Source organism: Limanda limanda, chromosome 5 (genome assembly GCF_963576545.1).
Source record: "Limanda limanda chromosome 5, fLimLim1.1, whole genome shotgun sequence".
Classification (NCBI taxonomy): Eukaryota; Metazoa; Chordata; class Actinopteri; order Pleuronectiformes; family Pleuronectidae; genus Limanda; species Limanda limanda.
In genome coordinates, this window is record NC_083640.1 from 27,810,368 (window position 1) to 27,824,025 (window position 13,658).

The 13,658-nt window shown below is 38.5% G+C and overlaps 22 non-coding genes across 22 annotated transcripts; 12 read left to right on the top strand and 10 right to left on the bottom strand.

Moving 5' to 3' along the window:
• The first annotated feature begins 646 nt into the window (after positions 1-646).
• On the top strand, positions 647-720 carry trnai-aau (transfer RNA isoleucine (anticodon AAU)). The gene has a single exon. It is a non-coding gene; the product is annotated as a tRNA-Ile (tRNA).
• A 386-nt stretch (positions 721-1,106) lies between these two features.
• On the top strand, positions 1,107-1,180 carry trnai-aau (transfer RNA isoleucine (anticodon AAU)). The gene has a single exon. It is a non-coding gene; the product is annotated as a tRNA-Ile (tRNA).
• Positions 1,181-1,475: 295 nt separating this feature from the next.
• On the bottom strand, positions 1,476-1,548 carry trnar-ucg (transfer RNA arginine (anticodon UCG)). The gene has a single exon. It is a non-coding gene; the product is annotated as a tRNA-Arg (tRNA).
• Positions 1,549-1,807: 259 nt separating this feature from the next.
• trnai-gau (transfer RNA isoleucine (anticodon GAU)) lies at positions 1,808-1,881 on the top strand. Its single transcript has one exon. It is a non-coding gene; the product is annotated as a tRNA-Ile (tRNA).
• A 1,149-nt stretch (positions 1,882-3,030) lies between these two features.
• On the bottom strand, positions 3,031-3,103 carry trnar-ucg (transfer RNA arginine (anticodon UCG)). Its single transcript has one exon. It is a non-coding gene; the product is annotated as a tRNA-Arg (tRNA).
• Positions 3,104-3,362: 259 nt separating this feature from the next.
• Positions 3,363-3,436, top strand: trnai-aau (transfer RNA isoleucine (anticodon AAU)). The gene has a single exon. It is a non-coding gene; the product is annotated as a tRNA-Ile (tRNA).
• Positions 3,437-3,728: 292 nt separating this feature from the next.
• On the bottom strand, positions 3,729-3,801 carry trnar-ucg (transfer RNA arginine (anticodon UCG)). The gene has a single exon. It is a non-coding gene; the product is annotated as a tRNA-Arg (tRNA).
• Positions 3,802-4,066: 265 nt separating this feature from the next.
• Positions 4,067-4,140, top strand: trnai-aau (transfer RNA isoleucine (anticodon AAU)). Its single transcript has one exon. It is a non-coding gene; the product is annotated as a tRNA-Ile (tRNA).
• A 386-nt stretch (positions 4,141-4,526) lies between these two features.
• Positions 4,527-4,600, top strand: trnai-aau (transfer RNA isoleucine (anticodon AAU)). Its single transcript has one exon. It is a non-coding gene; the product is annotated as a tRNA-Ile (tRNA).
• Positions 4,601-4,894: 294 nt separating this feature from the next.
• Positions 4,895-4,967, bottom strand: trnar-ucg (transfer RNA arginine (anticodon UCG)). The gene has a single exon. It is a non-coding gene; the product is annotated as a tRNA-Arg (tRNA).
• Positions 4,968-5,226: 259 nt separating this feature from the next.
• On the top strand, positions 5,227-5,300 carry trnai-aau (transfer RNA isoleucine (anticodon AAU)). Its single transcript has one exon. It is a non-coding gene; the product is annotated as a tRNA-Ile (tRNA).
• Positions 5,301-6,916: 1,616 nt separating this feature from the next.
• Positions 6,917-6,990, top strand: trnai-aau (transfer RNA isoleucine (anticodon AAU)). Its single transcript has one exon. It is a non-coding gene; the product is annotated as a tRNA-Ile (tRNA).
• Positions 6,991-7,284: 294 nt separating this feature from the next.
• Positions 7,285-7,357, bottom strand: trnar-ucg (transfer RNA arginine (anticodon UCG)). Its single transcript has one exon. It is a non-coding gene; the product is annotated as a tRNA-Arg (tRNA).
• Positions 7,358-7,984: 627 nt separating this feature from the next.
• trnar-ucg (transfer RNA arginine (anticodon UCG)) lies at positions 7,985-8,057 on the bottom strand. Its single transcript has one exon. It is a non-coding gene; the product is annotated as a tRNA-Arg (tRNA).
• Positions 8,058-8,761: 704 nt separating this feature from the next.
• Positions 8,762-8,835, top strand: trnai-aau (transfer RNA isoleucine (anticodon AAU)). The gene has a single exon. It is a non-coding gene; the product is annotated as a tRNA-Ile (tRNA).
• Positions 8,836-10,421: 1,586 nt separating this feature from the next.
• trnar-ucg (transfer RNA arginine (anticodon UCG)) lies at positions 10,422-10,494 on the bottom strand. The gene has a single exon. It is a non-coding gene; the product is annotated as a tRNA-Arg (tRNA).
• Positions 10,495-10,753: 259 nt separating this feature from the next.
• On the top strand, positions 10,754-10,827 carry trnai-aau (transfer RNA isoleucine (anticodon AAU)). The gene has a single exon. It is a non-coding gene; the product is annotated as a tRNA-Ile (tRNA).
• Positions 10,828-11,553: 726 nt separating this feature from the next.
• trnai-aau (transfer RNA isoleucine (anticodon AAU)) lies at positions 11,554-11,627 on the top strand. Its single transcript has one exon. It is a non-coding gene; the product is annotated as a tRNA-Ile (tRNA).
• A 291-nt stretch (positions 11,628-11,918) lies between these two features.
• Positions 11,919-11,991, bottom strand: trnaq-uug (transfer RNA glutamine (anticodon UUG)). The gene has a single exon. It is a non-coding gene; the product is annotated as a tRNA-Gln (tRNA).
• Positions 11,992-12,013: 22 nt separating this feature from the next.
• On the top strand, positions 12,014-12,087 carry trnai-aau (transfer RNA isoleucine (anticodon AAU)). Its single transcript has one exon. It is a non-coding gene; the product is annotated as a tRNA-Ile (tRNA).
• A 294-nt stretch (positions 12,088-12,381) lies between these two features.
• Positions 12,382-12,454, bottom strand: trnar-ucg (transfer RNA arginine (anticodon UCG)). The gene has a single exon. It is a non-coding gene; the product is annotated as a tRNA-Arg (tRNA).
• Positions 12,455-13,081: 627 nt separating this feature from the next.
• Positions 13,082-13,154, bottom strand: trnar-ucg (transfer RNA arginine (anticodon UCG)). The gene has a single exon. It is a non-coding gene; the product is annotated as a tRNA-Arg (tRNA).
• Positions 13,155-13,658: the final 504 nt, after the last annotated feature.

Below are 13,658 nucleotides of genomic sequence, written 5' to 3' on the forward strand. Positions count from 1 at the left end.
CCCCAAGTTGTGAACAATAACATGCTATTTTAAAGCACAAAGGGTCTTGAACCCCTGAGATTTGAAATAGAAAAGCAACTTTATACAGTGAGATGTGTTTTGGTCTTAGTCAATTGTTGGTGAGCTTTTTTTCATTGTGTGTACACCACATCCAGCATTTAATTTTTTACTTAAGGCACTACACTGTAGATATTTGTTACTGCCCTTCTACTGTTGTTCACCCTGTGCAAAATGAACACTGGACAAATGAATGGAGTCTATTTTCACTTAGTTTGTGGCCGGTTAGCTCAGATGGTCAGTAACGAATGCAATGGCATTCCACCAAAAAAAACATGTGTGTTTGTTCTTTTGCTATTATTGCCAGTATCCTCCCCAAGTTGTGAACAATAATATGCTATTTTAAAGCACAAAGGGTTTTGAACCCCTGAGATTTGAAATAGAAAAGCAACTTTATACAGTAAGATGTGTTTTGGTCTTAGTCAATTGTTGGTGAGTTTTTTTTCATTGTGTGTACACCACATCCAGCATTTAATTTTTTACTTAATGCACTACACTGTAGATATTTGTTACTGCCCTTCTACTGTTGTTCACCCTGTGCAAAATGAACACTGGACAAATGAATGGAGTCTATTTTTGCTTAGTTTGTGGCCGGTTAGCTCAGATGGTCAGAGCGTGGTGCTAATAACGCCAAGGTCATGGGTTCAATCCCCATACTGGCCAGTTGTTTGTGACGAATGCAATGGCATTTCACCAAAAAAAACATGTGTGTTTGTTCTTTAACTATTATTGCCAATATCCTCCCCAAGTTGTGAACAATAATATGCAATTTAAAGCACAAAGGGTCTTGAACCCCTGAGATTTGAAATAGAAAAGCAACTTTATACAGTAAGATGCGTTTTGGTCTTAGTCAATTGTTGGTGAGCTTTTTTTCATTGTGTGTACACCACATCCAGCATTTCATTTTTACTTAAGGCACTACAATGTAGATATTTGTGTAAATTGTGGAACATTCAACCACAAAGGGACTCGAATCCTCAATCTTCTGATTCAATGTCAGAGGCCTTGTCCATTAGGCCACGTGGTCTTAGTTCTCTTCACTACATTGTGGCCGGTTAGCTCAGATGGTCAGAGCGTGGTGCTAATAACGCCAAGGCCATGGGTTCAAGCCCCATACTGGCCAGTTGTTTGTAACGAATGCAATGCCATTTCATCAAAAAAACAGCCTTGTGTTTGATCTCTCACTGTTATTGCCAGATTCCTCTCCAAGTAGTGAACAATAACATGCTATTTTAAAGCACAAAGGGTCTTGAACCCATGAGAGTTTAAATAGAAAAGCAACTTTATACAGTAAGATGTGTTTTGGTCTTAGTCAATTGTTGGTGAGGTTTTTTTCATTGTGTGTACACCACATCCAGCATTTAAATTTTTTACTTAAGGCACTACAATGTAGATATTTTTGTACATTGAGGAACATTCAACCACGAAGGGACTCGAACCCTCAATCTTCTGATTCGAAGTCAGACGCCTTGTCCATTAGGCCACGTGGTCTTAGTGCTCTGTTGTCAGGTTTAACGTAGAGCGATCCAATCATTGATTAAAGCTTCTCTGAATTTAAATACATGACCGAAAGATTGATCCATGAAATATCTTACTTTATATACGTTTTTTGTAACCATGTGTATGTGTACAAAATATCTCAATAAGGCATAGTGAGTCGTTTACTAAATCATACTGCACTTCTACTGTGGTTTTCCCTGTGCAAAAGGAACAGTGGAATAATAAATGGAGTCTATCCTCACTACATTGTGGCCGGTTAGCTCAGATGGTCAGAGCGTGGTGCTGATAACGCCAAGGTCATGGGTTCAATCCCCATACTGGCCAGTTGTTTGTAACGAATGCAATACCATTTCATCAAAAAAACAGCCTTGTGTTTGATCCTTACTGTTATTGCCAGATTCCTTCCAAGTAGTGAACAATAACATGCTATTTTAAAGCACAAAGGGTCTTGAACCCCTGAGATTTGAAATAGAAAAGCAACTTTATACAGTAAGATGTGTTTTGGTCTTAGTCAATTGTTGGTAAGCTTTTTTTCATTGTGTGTACACCACATCCAGCATTTAATTTTTTACTTAAGGCACTACACTGTAGATATGTGTTACTGCCCTTTTACTGTTGTTCACCCTGTGCAAAATGAACACTGGACAAATGAATGGAGTCTATTTTCACTTATTTTGTGGCCGGTTAGCTCAGATGGTCAGAGCATGGTGCTAATAACGCCAAGGTCATGGGTTCAATCCCCATACTGGCCAGTTGTTTGTAACGTCTGCAATGCCATTTCACCAAAAAAAACATGTGTGTTTGTTCTTTCACTATTATTGCCAGTATCCTCCCCAAGTTGTGAACAATAACATGCTATTTTAAAGCACAAAGGGTCTTGAACCCCTGAGATTTGAAATAGAAAAGCAACTTTATACAGTGAGATGTGTTTTGGTCTTAGTCAATTGTTGGTGAGCTTTTTTTCATTGTGTGTACACCACATCCAGCATTTAATTTTTTACTTAAGGCACTACACTGTAGATATTTGTTACTGCCCTTCTACTGTTGTTCACCCTGTGCAAAATGAACACTGGACAAATGAATGGAGTCTATTTTCACTTATTTTGTGGCCGTTAGCTCAGATGGTCAGAGCATGGTGCTAATAACGCCAAGGTCATGGGTTCAATCCCCATACTGGCCAGTTGTTTGTAACGTCTGCAATGCCATTTCACCAAAAAAAACATGTGTGTTTGTTCTTTCACTATTATTGCCAGTATCCTCCCCAAGTTGTGAACAATAACATGCTATTTTAAAGCACAAAGGGTCTTGAACGCCTGAGATTTTAAATAGAAAAGCAACTTTATACAGTGAGATGTGTTTTGGTCTTAGTCAATTGTTGGTGAGCTTTTTTTCATTGTGTGTACACCACATCCAGCATTTAATTTTTTACTTAAGGCACTACAATGTAGATATTTTTGTAAATTGAGGAACATTCAACCACGAATGGACTCGAACCCTCAATCTTCTGATTCGAAGTCAGACGCCTTGTCCATTAGGCCACGTGGTCTTAGTGTTCTGTTGTCAGGTTTAACGTAGAGCGATCCAATCATTGATTAAAGCTTCTCTGAATTTAAATACATGACCGAAAGATTGATCCATGAAATATCTTACTTTGTATAAGTTTTTTGTAACCATGTGTATGTGTACAAAATATCTCAATAAGGCATAGTGAGTCGTTTACTTAATCATACTACACTTCTACTGTGGTTTTCCCTGTGCAAAAGGAACAGTGGAATAATAAATGGAGTCTATCCTCACTATATTGTGGCCGGTTAGCTCAGATGGTCAGAGCGTGGTGCTAATAACGCCAAGGTCATGGGTTCAATCCCCATACTGGCCAGTTGTTTGTGACGAATGCAATGGCATTTCACCAAAAAAACCATTTGTGTTTGTTCTTTCACTATTATTGCCAATATCCTCCCCAAGTTGTGAACAATAATATGCAATTTAAATCACAAAGGGTCTTGAACCCCTGAGATTTGAAATAGAAAAGCAACTTTATACAGTAAGATGCGTTTTGGTCTTAGTCAATTGTTGGTGAGCTTTTTTTCATTGTGTGTACACCACATCCAGCATTTAATTTTTTACTTAAGGCACTACAATGTAGATATTTTTGTAAATTGAGGAACATTCAACCACGAAGGGACTCGAACCCTCAATCTTCTGATTCGAAGTCAGACGCCTTGTCCATTAGGCCACGTGGTCTTAGTGCTCTGTTGTCAGGTTTAACGTAGTGCGATCCAATCATTGATTAAAGCTTCTCTGAATTTAAATACATGACCGAAAGATTGATCCATGAAATATCTTACTTTATATACGTTTTTTGTAACCATGTGTATGTGTATGTGTACAAAATATCTCAATAAGGCATAGTGAGTCGTTTACTTAATCATACTACACTTCTACTGTGGTTTTCCCTGTGCAAAAGGAACAGTGGAATAATAAATGGAGTCTATCCTCACTATATTGTGGCCGGTTAGCTCAGATGGTCAGAGCGTGGTGCTAATAACGCCAAGGTCATGGGTTCAATCCCCATACTGGCCAGTTGTTTGTGACGAATGCAATGGCATTTCACCAAAAAAAACATGTATGTTTGTTCTTTCACTATTATTGCCAATATCCTCCCCAAGTTGTGAACAATAATATGCAATTTAAAGCACAAAGGGTCTTGAACCCCTGAGATTTGAAATAGAAAAGCAACTTTATACAGTAAGATGCGTTTTGGTCTTAGTCAATTGTTGGTGAGCTTTTTTTCATTGTGTGTACACCACATCCAGCATTTCATTTTTACTTAAGGCACTACAATGTAGATATTTGTGTAAATTGTGGAACATTCAACCACAAAGGGACTCGAATCCTCAATCTTCTGATTCAAAGTCAGACGCCTTGTCCATTAGGCCACGTGGTCTTAGTTCTCTTCACTACATTGTGGCCGGTTAGCTCAGATGGTCAGAGCGTGGTGCTAATAACGCCAAGGTCATGGGTTCAAGCCCCATACTGGCCAGTTGTTTGTGACGAATGCAATGGCATTTCATCAAAAAAACAGCCTTATGTTTGATCTCTCACTGTTATTGCCAGATTCCTCTCCAAGTAGTGAACAATAACATGCTATTTTAAAGCACAAAGGGTCTTGAACCCATGAGAGTTTAAATAGAAAAGCAACTTTATACAGTAAGATGTGTTTTGGTCTTAGTCAATTGTTGGTGAGCTTTTTTTCATTGTGTGTACACCACATCCAGCATTTAATTTTTTACTTAAGGCACTACAATGTATATATTTTTGTAAATTGAGGAACATTCAACCACGAAGGGACTCGAACCCTCAATCTTCTGATTCGAAGTCAGACGCCTTGTCCATTAGGCCACGTGGTCTTAGTGCTCTGTTGTCAGGTTTAACGTAGAGCGATCCAATCATTGATTAAAGCTTCTCTGAATTTAAATACATGACCGAAAGATTGATCCATGAAATATCTTACTTTATATACGTTTTTTGTAACCATGTGTGTGTGTACAAAATATCTCAATAAGGCATAGTGAGTCGTTTACTAAATCATATTGCACTTCTACTGTGGTTTTCCCTGTGCAAAATGAACAGTGGAATAATAAATGGAGTCTATCCTCACTATATTGTGGCCGGTTAGCTCAGATGGTCAGAGCGTGGTGCTAATAACGCCAAGGTCATGGGTTCAATCCCCATACTGGCCAGTTGTTTGTAACGAATGCAATACCATTTCATCAAAAAAACAGCCTTGTGTTTGATCTCTCACTGTTATTGCCAGATTCCTCTCCAAGTAGTGAACAATAACATGCTATTTTAAAGCACAAAGGGTCTTGAACCCCTGAGATTTGAAATAGAAAAGCAACTTTATACAGTAAGATGTGTTTTGGTCTTAGTCAATTGTTGGTGAGCTTTTTTTCATTGTGTGTACACCACATCCAGCATTTAATTTTTTACTTAAGGCACTACACTGTAGATATTTGTTACTGCCCTTCTACTGTTGTTCACCCTGTGCAAAATGAACACTGGACAAATGAATGGAGTCTATTTTCACTTAGTTTGTGGCCGGTTAGCTCAGATGGTCAGTAACGAATGCAATGGCATTCCACCAAAAAAAACATGTGTGTTTGTTCTTTTGCTATTATTGCCAGTATCCTCCCCAAGTTGTGAACAATAATATGCTATTTTAAAGCACAAAGGGTCTTGAACCCCTGAGATTTGAAATAGAAAAGCAACTTTATACAGTAAGATGTGTTTTGGTCTTAGTCAATTGTTGGTGAGTTTTTTTTCATTGTGTGTACACCACATCCAGCATTAAATTTTTTACTTAAGGCACTACACTGTAGATATTTGTTACTGCCCTTCTACTGTTGTTCACCCTGTGCAAAATGAACACTGGACAAATGAATGGAGTCTATTTTTGCTTAGTTTGTGGCCGGTTAGCCACAGAATGAAATATCGAAAAGGTGAAGACCCACGTGAACATCGTGAGCTGTTTCAACGTTGGAGAGACCAGAGTTGAATAGGATGAAAGGGGAAAGAGGTTGCCCTGTTTCTGTTTGACATGTGGGTAACATAAATTTGGTCACATTTGCTTAGTGCGTTGTCCCGGAAGTCAGACGCCTTGTCCATTAGGCCACGTGGTCTTAGTGCTCTGTTGTCAGGTTTAACGTAGAGCGATCCAATCATTGATTAAAGCTTCTCTGAATTTAAATACATGACCGAAAGATTGATCCATGAAATATCTTACTTTATATACGTTTTTTGTAACCATGTGTATGTGTACAAAATATCTCAATAAGGCATAGTGAGTTGTTTACTAAATCATATTGCACTTCTACTGTGGTTTTCCCTGTGCAAAATGAACAGTGGAATAATAAATGGAGTCTATCCTCACTATATTGTGGCCGGTTAGCTCAGATGGTCAGAGCGTGGTGCTAATAACGCCAAGGTCATATGCATACTGGCCAGTTGTTTGTAACGTCTGCAATGCCATTTCACCAAAAAAAACATGTGTTTGTTCTTTCATTATTATTGCCAGTATCCTCCCCAAGTTGTGAACAATAATATGCTATTTTAAAGCACAAAGGGTCTTGAACCCCTGAGATTTGAAATAGAAAAGCAACTTTATACAGTAAGATGTGTTTTGGTCTTAGTCAATTGTTGGTAAGCTTTTTTTCATTGTGTGTACACCACATCCAGCATTTAATTTTTTACTTAAGGCACTACACTGTAGATATTTGTTACTGCCCTTTTACTGTTGTTCACCCTGTGCAAAATAAACACTGGAAAAATGAATGGAGTCTATTTTCACTTATTTTGTGGCCGGTTAGCTCAGATGGTCAGAGCGTGGTGCTAATAACGCCAAGGTCATGGGTTCAAGCCCCATACTGGCCAGTTGTTTGTAACGAATGCAATGCCATTTCATCAAAAAAACAGCCTTGTGTTTGATCTCCCACTGTTATTGCCAGATTCCTCTCCAAGTAGTGAACAATAACATGCTATTTTAAAGCACAAAGGGTCTTGAACCCATGAGAGTTTAAATAGAAAAGCAACTTTATACAGTAAGATGTGTTTTGGCCTTAGTCAATTGTTGGTGAGCTTTTTTTCATTGTCTGTACACCACATCCAGCATTTAATTTTTTACTTAAGGCACTACAATGTAGATATTTTTGTACATTGAGGAACATTCAACCACGAAGGGACTCGAACCCTCAATCTTCTGATTCGAAGTCAGACGCCTTGTCCATTAGGCCACGTGGTCTTAGTGCTCTGTTGTCAGGTTTAACGTAGAGCGATCCAATCATTGATTAAAGCTTCTCTGAATTTAAATACATGACCGAAAGATTGATCCATGAAATATCTTACTTTATATACGTTTTTTGTAACCATGTGTATGTGTACAAAATATCTCAATAAGGCATAGTGAGTCGTTTACTAAATCATACTGCACTTCTACTGTGGTTTTCCCTGTGCAAAAGGAACAGTGGAATAATAAATGGAGTCTATCCTCACTATATTGTGGCCGGTTAGCTCAGATGGTCAGAGCGTGGTGCTAATAACGCCAAGGTCATGTGTTCAAGCCCCATACTGGCCAGTTGTTTGTAACGAATGCAATACCATTTCATCAAAAAAACAGCCTTGTGTTTGATCTCTCACTGTTATTGCCAGATTCCTCTCCAAGTAGTGAACAATAACATGCTATTTTAAAGCACAAAGGGTCTTGAACCCATGAGAGTTTAAATAGAAAAGCAACTTTATACAGTAAGATGTGTTTTGGCCTTAGTCAATTGTTGGTGAGCTTTTTTTCATTGTCTGTACACCACATCCAGCATTTAATTTTTTACTTAAGGCACTACAATGTAGATATTTTTGTACATTGAGGAACATTCAACCACGAAGGGACTCGAACCCTCAATCTTCTGATTCGAAGTCAGACGCCTTGTCCATTAGGCCACGTGGTCTTAGTGCTCTGTTGTCAGGTTTAACGTAGAGCGATCCAATCATTGATTAAAGCTTCTCTGAATTTAAATACATGACCGAAAGATTGATCCATGAAATATCTTACTTTATATACGTTTTTTGTAACCATGTGTATGTGTACAAAATATCTCAATAAGGCATAGTGAGTCGTTTACTAAATCATACTGCACTTCTACTGTGGTTTTCCCTGTGCAAAAGGAACAGTGGAATAATAAATGGAGTCTATCCTCACTATATTGTGGCCGGTTAGCTCAGATGGTCAGAGCGTGATGCTAATGTTCAATCCCCATACTGGCCAGTTGTTTGTGACGAATGCAATGGCATTTCACCAAAAAAAACATGTGTGTTTGTTCTTTCACTATTATTGCCAATATCCTCCCCAAGTTGTGAACAATAATATGCTATTTTAAAGCACAAAGGGTCTTGAACCCCTGAGATTTGAAATAGAAAAGCAACTTTATACAGTAAGATGTGTTTTGGTCTTAGTCAATTGTTGGTGAGTTTTTTTTCATTGTGTGTACACCACATCCAGCATTTCATTTTTACTTAAGGCACTACAATGTAGATATTTGTGTAAATTGTGGAACATTCAACCACAAAGGGACTCGAATCCTCAATCTTCTGATTCAAAGTCAGACGCCTTGTCCATTAGGCCACGTGGTCTTAGTTCTCTTCACTACGTTGTGGCCGGTTAGCTCAGATGGTCAGAGCGTGGTGCTAATAACGCCAAGGTCATGGGTTCAAGCCCCATACTGGCCAGTTGTTTGTAACGAATGCAATACCATTTCATCAAAAAAACAGCCTTGTGTTTGATCTCTCACTGTTATTGCCAGATTCCTCTCCAAGTAGTGAACAATAACATGCTATTTTAAAGCACAAAGGGTCTTGAACCCCTGAGATTTGAAATAGAAAAGCAACTTTATACAGTAAGATGTGTTTTGGTCTTAGTCAATTGTTGGTGAGCTTTTTTTCATTGTGTGTACACCACATCCAGCATTTAATTTTTTACTTAAGGCACTACACTGTAGATATTTGTTACTGCCCTTCTACTGTTGTTCACCCTGTGCAAAATGAACACTGGACAAATGAATGGAGTCTATTTTCACTTAGTTTGTGGCCGGTTAGCTCAGATGGTCAGTAACGAATGCAATGGCATTCCACCAAAAAAAACATGTGTGTTTGTTCTTTTGCTATTATTGCCAGTATCCTCCCCAAGTTGTGAACAATAATATGCTATTTTAAAGCACAAAGGGTCTTGAACCCCTGAGATTTGAAATAGAAAAGCAACTTTATACAGTAAGATGTGTTTTGGTCTTAGTCAATTGTTGGTGAGCTTTTTTTCATTGTGTGTACACCACATCCAGCATTTCATTTTTACTTAAGGCACTACAATGTAGATATTTGTGTAAATTGTGGAACATTCAACCACAAAGTGACTCGAATCCTCAATCTTCTGATTCAAAGTCAGACGCCTTGTCCATTAGGCCACGTGGTCTTAGTTCTCTTCACTACATTGTGGCCGGTTAGCTCAGATGGTCAGAGCGTGGTGCTAATAAAGCCAAGGTCATGGGTTCAATCCCCATACTGGCCAGTTGTTTGTGACGAATGCAATGGCATTTCACCAAAAAAAACATGTGTGTTTGTTCTTTCACTATTATTGCCAATATCCTCCCCAAGTTGTGAACAATAACATGCAATTTAAAGCACAAAGGGTCTTGAACCCCTGAGATTTGAAATAGAAAAGCAACTTTATACAGTAAGATGCGTTTTGGTCTTAGTCAATTGTTGGTGAGCTTTTTTTCATTGTGTGTACACCACATCCAGCATTTCATTTTTACTTAAGGCACTACAATGTAGATATTTGTGTAAATTGTGGAACATTCAACCACAAAGGGACTCGAATCCTCAATCTTCTGATTCAAAGTCAGACGCCTTGTCCATTAGGCCACGTGGTCTTAGTTCTCTTCACTACGTTGTGGCCGGTTAGCTCAGATGGTCAGAGCGTGGTGCTAATAACGCCAAGGTCATCGGTTCAAGCCCCATACTGGCCAGTTGTTTGTAACGAATGCAATGCCATTTCATCAAAAAAACAGCCTTGTGTTTGATCTCTCACTGTTATTGCCAGATTCCTCTCCAAGTAGTGAACAATAACATGCTATTTTAAAGCACAAAGGGTCTTGAACCCATGAGAGTTTAAATAGAAAAGCAACTTTATACAGTAAGATGTGTTTTGGCCTTAGTCAATTGTTGGTGAGCTTTTTTTCATTGTCTGTACACCACATCCAGCATTTAATTTTTTACTTAAGGCACTACAATGTAGATATTTTTGTACATTGAGGAACATTCAACCACGAAGGGACTCGAACCCTCAATCTTCTGATTCGAAGTCAGACGCCTTGTCCATTAGGCCACGTGGTCTTAGTGCTCTGTTGTCAGGTTTAACGTAGAGCGATCCAATCATTGATTAAAGCTTCTCTGAATTTAAATACATGACCGAAAGATTGATCCATGAAATATCTTACTTTATATACGTTTTTTGTAACCATGTGTATGTGTACAAAATATCTCAATGAGGCATAGTGAGTCGTTTACTAAATCATACTGCACTTCTACTGTGGTTTTCCCTGTGCAAAAGGAACAGTGGAATAATAAATGGAGTCTATCCTCACTATATTGTGGCCGGTTAGCTCAGATGGTCAGAGCGTGGTGCTAATAACGCCAAGGTCATGGGTTCAAGCCCCATACTGGCCAGTTGTTTGTAACGAATGCAATACCATTTCATCAAAAAAACTGCCTTGTGTTTGATCTGTCACTGTTATTGCCAGATTCCTCTCCAAGTAGTGAACAATAACATGCTATTTTAAAGCACAAAGGGTCTTGAACCCCTGAGATTTGAAATAGAAAAGCAACTTTATACAGTAAGATGTGTTTTGGTCTTAGTCAATTGTTGGTGAGCTTTTTTTCATTGTGTGTACACCACATCCAGCATTTAATTTTTTACTTAAGGCACTACACTGTAGATATTTGTTACTGCCCTTCTACTGTTGTTCACCCTGTGCAAAATGAACACTGGACAAATGAATGGAGTCTATTTTCACTTAGTTTGTGGCCGGTTAGCTCAGATGGTCAGTAACGAATGCAATGGCATTCCACCAAAAAAAACATGTGTGTTTGTTCTTTTGCTATTATTGCCAGTATCCTCCCCAAGTTGTGAACAATAATATGCTATTTTAAAGCACAAAGGGTCTTGAACCCCTGAGATTTGAAATAGAAAAGCAACTTTATACAGTAAGATGTGTTTTGGTCTTAGTCAATTGTTGGTGAGTTTTTTTTCATTGTGTGTACACCACATCCAGCATTTAATTTTTTACTTAAGGCACTACACTGTAGATATTTGTTACTGCCCTTCTACTGTTGTTCACCCTGTGCAAAATGAACACTGGACAAATGAATGGAGTCTATTTTTGCTTAGTTTGTGGCCGGTTAGCTCAGATGGTCAGAGCGTGGTGCTAATAACGCCAAGGTCATGGGTTCAATCCCCATACTGGCCAGTTGTTTGTGACGAATGCAATGGCATTTCACCAAAAAAACCATTTGTGTTTGTTCTTTCACTATTATTGCCAATATCCTCCCCAAGTTGTGAACAATAATATGCAATTTAAAGCACAAAGGGTCTTGAACCCCTGAGATTTGAAATAGAAAAGCAACTTTATACAGTAAGATGCGTTTTGGTCTTAGTCAATTGTTGGTGAGCTTTTTTTCATTGTGTGTACACCACATCCAGCATTTCATTTTTACTTAAGGCACTACAATGTAGATATTTGTGTAAATTGTGGAACATTCAACCACAAAGGGACTCGAATCCTCAATCTTCTGATTCAAAGTCAGACGCCTTGTCCATTAGGCCATGTGGTCTTAGTTCTCTTCACTACGTTGTGGCCGGTTAGCTCAGATGGTCAGAGCGTGGTGCTAATAACGCCAAGGTCATGGGTTCAAGCCCCATACTGGCCAGTTGTTTGTAACGAATGCAATGCCATTTCATCAAAAAAACAGCCTTGTGTTTGATCTCTCACTGTTATTGCCAGATTCCTCTCCAAGTAGTGAACAATAACATGCTATTTTAAAGCACAAAGGGTCTTGAACCCATGAGAGTTTAAATAGAAAAGCAACTTTATACAGTAAGATGTGTTTTGGCCTTAGTCAATTGTTGGTGAGCTTTTTTTCATTGTCTGTACACCACATCCAGCATTTAATTTTTTACTTAAGGCACTACAATGTAGATATTTTTGTACATTGAGGAACATTCAACCACGAAGGGACTCGAACCCTCAATCTTCTGATTCGAAGTCAGACGCCTTGTCCATTAGGCCACGTGGTCTTAGTGCTCTGTTGTCAGGTTTAACGTAGAGCGATCCAATCATTGATTAAAGCTTCTCTGAATTTAAATACATGACCGAAAGATTGATCCATGAAATATCTTACTTTATATACGTTTTTTGTAACCATGTGTATGTGTACAAAATATCTCAATAAGGCATAGTGAGTCGTTTACTAAATCATACTGCACTTCTACTGTGGTTTTCCCTGTGCAAAAGGAACAGTGGAATAATAAATGGAGTCTATCCTCACTATATTGTGGCCGGTTAGCTCAGATGGTCAGAGCGTGATGCTAATAACGCCAAGGTCATCGGTTCAAGCCCCATACTGGCCAGTTGTTTGTAACGAATGCAATGCCATTTCATCAAAAAAACAGCCTTGTGTTTGATCTCTCACTGTTATTGCCAGATTCCTCTCCAAGTAGTGAACAATAACATGCTATTTTAAAGCACAAAGGGTCTTGAACCCATGAGAGTTTAAATAGAAAAGCAACTTTATACAGTAAGATGTGTTTTGGCCTTAGTCAATTGTTGGTGAGCTTTTTTTCATTGTCTGTACACCACATCCAGCATTTAATTTTTTACTTAAGGCACTACAATGTAGATATTTTTGTACATTGAGGAACATTCAACCACGAAGGGACTCGAACCCTCAATCTTCTGATTCGAAGTCAGACGCCTTGTCCATTAGGCCACGTGGTCTTAGTGCTCTGTTGTCAGGTTTAACGTAGAGCGATCCAATCATTGATTAAAGCTTCTCTGAATTTAAATACATGACCGAAAGATTGATCCATGAAATATCTTACTTTATATACGTTTTTTGTAACCATGTGTATGTGTACAAAATATCTCAATAAGGCATAGTGAGTCGTTTACTAAATCATACTGCACTTCTACTGTGGTTTTCCCTGTGCAAAAGGAACAGTGGAATAATAAATGGAGTCTATCCTCACTATATTGTGGCCGGTTAGCTCAGATGGTCAGAGCGTGGTGCTAATAACGCCAAGGTCATGTGTTCAAGCCCCATACTGGCCAGTTGTTTGTAACGAATGCAATACCATTTCATCAAAAAAACAGCCTTGTGTTTGATCTCTCACTGTTATTGCCAGATTCCTCTCCAAGTAGTGAACAATAACATGCTATTTTAAAGCACAAAGGGTCTTGAACCCCTGAGATTTGAAATAGAAAAGCAACTTTATACAGTAA